This window comes from Macrobrachium nipponense, chromosome 36 (genome assembly GCF_015104395.2).
Source record: "Macrobrachium nipponense isolate FS-2020 chromosome 36, ASM1510439v2, whole genome shotgun sequence".
In the NCBI taxonomy this organism is placed as follows: domain Eukaryota; kingdom Metazoa; phylum Arthropoda; class Malacostraca; order Decapoda; family Palaemonidae; genus Macrobrachium; species Macrobrachium nipponense.
In genome coordinates this window covers 56,668,619-56,673,810 of record NC_087220.1, presented here as the reverse complement: position 1 = coordinate 56,673,810, position 5,192 = coordinate 56,668,619, and positions in this window count along the sequence as shown.

The window sequence follows — 5,192 nt, the reverse complement described above, 5'->3', positions numbered from 1 at the left end:
AATATATATACCATACAAATATATATTATATTATATCTCAAATATAACTCCAAAATAAATATATACCTCCAATTATCTCTCCAAAATAATATATCTCAATTATATCTCAATTCTAACTCCAATTCTCCAGAGAATACTCAATGTTATAGTCAAAAAACTATAAAACTCAACTCCATTTAGCATAACTGCTAAAAAAAAAGGGCAAAAACTCGGCAAATAAAACATTATAACAGAACTCCCAACTCACAGTGTCTAAGCCAAGACTTCTCCATATGCACTACGACATAAGTCATTAGAAAACTTAGCCAAGTTTCCTATCTCTCACAAAGTTGTCACAAATACAACCAAGGTATTGTGCAAGAAAACTCACAATTTCTGGAACACAAATATCCAGAGAAGAAATGTAGTGCCATTACGTATGCATTCAAAACGTGCAAGAATTCTCCCGTAAATCTCTTTGTGCAGCATCTAATAGCTGAAAACACAAACACGTTCCTGAACAATGACTCTAAGTCACGAACTGAGATAAATATTCACACTAACTGGAGAGAAAAAAATAAATTCAAATTCACCCTTGTAAAAAAAAAAAAACTTGTGTCAGCGATGGCTAATTTCCAAAAAAGGAGAAAAGAAAAAATCAACGGCACCATTAACTATCTCCCGTAACTCACTAGATGTCAAGCAATTATCTGCTGAACTCATAAAAAAAAGAAAAAAAACTAAAATGTGTTGTTAGTTCTTCCCATAATCAAAAAAGATTTCACCTCCCTTGACAGCATTACGGGCACCCACGTATTAGTACATAAAAAATCAGTATCAGAAATATCATTATCACAAAAATCACCAAAAAAAATTGCTATCATCAAATCATCAGTATCAGTTACAAAAAAATATCACCAATGTTAATGCTTGTCCATTCTCCAAAAATTCAGCACAAAATTCAGCAAATGTTCAGCAAGTTTCAACACAATTCACCAAGATTCAGTCAGATTCATCAAGATTCGGCAAAACTCATCCCCGTGAATCACTGAAATATTCTCCAAAGTTACAAAAACTTAACAATAATTAACACAAGACTTCTCCCATTAACTCATCGTAATAATAATTCCCTGACCTACCCCTGAATATTTCTGTAATAATTATCAACCTAATTCTCCCATGAACAATATCTCAAAACATTTCTCTCGTAAAACAATTCTCCCGTAATGATAATTATACTTAAGCAAACCTCCGTGACACATCTCAAGTATAATAATTATTAATAATAACAATAATCAATAACTCTTCATAGCAATCATTGCTCTTGCAAAAATCTCAAGTAAGGGTGAAATTCAAATAGCATACAACAGTATTGCTGAATCCTATGACATACAATTTCTCCAGCATGCAACACCATGACATAACACCATTGCCACACAACACAGATACAACACCAATCATCGGCATTTCAAAGTAATTTCTCCAACACAATAAAAAAATAATCTGTTTATCCCCCTTATATTTGTGTCTTTCAAGGCATAACGAAACATATAACACATCCCGTGCATGTTAACTACTTTTCCCCTCATTCACGGAAAAGAAAAATCTCTTCTTATTTCCTTTTCTCTTCGTCCAAGAGAGAAAACAAAAAATCTCTTTCTAAAAAAAAGACTCTACGGGCATTTCACTTCATCAACTAATCAATCAGCTGACATCTTAGCATTCAATGTCAAGGCCAGACCCATCCCCAACACTAAGGAAAAAAGGAAAAGGGGAGTTCACCCACACTGAGAAAAAAAATTTCTCCCCCCCGTGAGAACAACCCCTCAGTCGAGCGGCAGAACAGCCCGAGGCATACCAGCAGTATCCCCCATCTCCCCTTGAACAGTGTCTGAGGACCCACCTTCCCACTAGTACCCATCCCTGCACTATCTCTCGAGGGAGACCAGTGGTACCTTCCATGCTACTATCCCCCCGAGGGATGCCTGTACCCTCGCAACGCAAGGCGCCTCTCTCAGAAATGTGCTGAGCCCTTAAAATTGTGGCCGCTCTGTGTCACTAAGCCAAATATGCTTATCCAAGCACAGTTCACATGCATAGAAAAATACACTCCTATGTTTTAAACAAAGACGAATGCATACGTCTATACAAACAGTGCAAATAAAGAAAACACATCACTATGGAGCAAATGACAAGAAAAAATTGTTGACCTCTTGAACCAATCCCATAACCCTGAAATATTTAAAAAAAGTGAAGAATGCTTAAAAGTTAGTACCTATCTCTATGGAGTTAAAAAACTGAGTGACGTTGTCTGGTTTGGAAAGGAGGACGTCAACTATGCTATATATAGAACTGAATGGAAGAAGTCTGACCATTTAATGGGGGCACAAGCTGTTTGATGTTAACGAGTCCAAAACAGAGAGAGAATAGTCATTGGGCGCTTGGGTGACAATACGAAAATCCTTATATGAAATGATGGTTTACATTTATTACAATGTTCTCTTATGTTAGAAAATTCTTTCGTTTTCAAAGTACATCCCCCATTAAATGGTCAGACTTCTTCCACAGTTTCTATATATAGCATAGTTGACGTCCTCCTTTCCAAAACCAGACAATGTCACTCAGTTTTTAACTCCATAGAGATAGGTACTAACTTTTAAGCATTCTTCACTTTTTAATTTTATATATATATAATATATATATATATATATATATATATTTTATTTATATTTTTTTTAGTTCATTTTTTAGTTAATTTTTTTAAATTATTCGATTTACTTTTATGTACTTCCATTTTATTAATATTAATATTAATACTGAGTCTTTTTTAATTTGTATAGTTTGTATATTTTACAGCCCTGATGATGAGACCCGCAAAGTCTCGAAAATTTGGAAAATACATGTATGATGTTACGCTGGCTTTTCTCATCCTATTCATTTTAAATCTACGGCGTTCCAGATGCCCCAACCTTCCTGCATACTTGAGACTAAATTTGGGCAGCAGACTCTTCGTACCTATCGACATTTGGAGACTTCACTAAGAGGAGGTCTGAAGGCACAACTCGATTTGGATTTCCTCCAATACTGCAGACTTAACAATATCACTCCCAATTTCGTCAAGTTGAAAGTCTACCGACTTACACTTTATCACTCCCAGTTCTACTATGATGCAACTCGACAACTGTTGGATATTGAGATCAGACACAAGGAAAGCTTATTACTAAAACATAAGGATACATCAAGATCTCTGTATAATGTCATAGAAAATACTGTATCATTCATCGACTTTCTATATGTAAAACATGTACTTACCAAAACTGTTAACTCTTATTCGGTAAATGTTCAAAATACTCATTTTAGAAAACTAGATCGTTTAGGTATCCAGATCCCAAAATTCGTAGACTCCAAAACCACTGTTTTTAATTATTCTAACTATGTTTTATCTAAGAGAGAAGAATTCATCTTGTCTTTGGCCTTGATTTTTTGTTTTACCAAATTTTAAACCAAGTTTTAGTAATGTTTTTATTTGCCACTAGAAATCCTTTTTGGACGACTCCGGGTCGTTACAACTCCCAGGTGACTTACCCAGTTTACAGAGAGACTTGCAAAGCATTGCTCACAAACTTTTCTAAATTATGTAGTAACTGGTGTCCTTTCTTTCGTAAAGATGATTATATGTTACTAAAAACCTTATCCAATAACCCAGAAATTGTCATAACCAGACCGGATAAAGGAAGAGAAAAAAGAGGCACGGTGATACTAAATAAAAATGACTATGTACAGAAAATAGATAATATTCTTGAAGATACCACTAATTTGTTGAAATAGGTGTTCCAACATATCAACCTATATTTAAGGTGGAGGATAAAATCAATAGATTACTCAAAAGTCTCAAAGATCAGAATATTATAACTGAAAGCACTTACCAAGAATTATATTGTTCAGGTTCATCCTATGGTGTGTTGTATGGACTTCCTAAAATTCATAAAGATGGTGTTCCTTTACGACCAATTTTGGCGGCATACAATACCCCAAATTACCAGATAGCAAAATTCTTGGTACCACTGCTACAGCCATTTTGCAAATAATGAATACGTTTTACTCAATTCTGCTAAACCCCGTACCATGATATTCTACCCCAGCAGGATTGTTTTGACTTATATATGGTGAGTTTGGATGTCGCATCTCTTTTTACGAACATACCGTTGCAGGCGACGGTTGACATCATTTTAGATAAGATCTTTTACGAGGAAAATATTTTGTATCATGGTTTTTTAATAAGGATAATTTTAAGAAACTTCTTGAAATTGCAGTGGCAGGACACTCACTTTATTTTTAACAAGAAAGTTTTTTTAAACAAGTCGATGGTGTTTCAATGGGGTCGCCACTTGGCCCAGTTATGGCTAATGCCTTTATGCGCTCTTTTGAGGAACAAATGCTGATGGTTGTCCCCTTATCATATCGACCCTCTTTTATAAGCGATATGTGATGACACTATTGCTCTATTTAGGTCCGGAGAAGCAGCTGAAGCTTTCTTGGAATATATCAATGGCCTACATCCTCCTAATATAAATTTCTCAATCGAACATGAACAAGACAACCAACTTGCTTTTTTAGATGTTTTAATTACTAGGACAGAACATGGTTTTAATACGAACGTCTTTAGAAAAACGACGTTCACAGGTCAAGGTACTACTTCTATAGCAGTTGTTCCATAACATTTAAATGAAATAGTATTTCCACGCTATTACATCGTGCTTATACGTTATCTTCCAACTGGCATAACTTCCATAGTGAAATAAAATTTTTATTTACCTTCAGTTTTTTAAAAATATTCGTATCCGTCCAGCCCTTATCTTGCTTGAAATGTTTCAATAACTTTTTTGTTAAATGATAAATTTCAGCCACGCTCAACTTGTACCGAACGTGCCTAAATTATTAATATATGCCTCTATACCTTTCATTCAGTCGAACGCATTTAAGGTGCAAATACAAAAAGTCATTCGTTTTACCAAACTTTTCCGCCCGTGAATCTTAAGTTGATACAAAACTCCTAAAACTCTGGGTTCTTTGTTCTCCCACAAAGATAAACTTCCGGCTTAATGCGGTCTTTGGTGGTATATTACTTTACTTGCCCGAAATGTAAGATCGGGAAATACGTGGGAGCCACCAAAAGATTGCTCAAAGTCAGAATCGACTCTAATCTCGGAGTC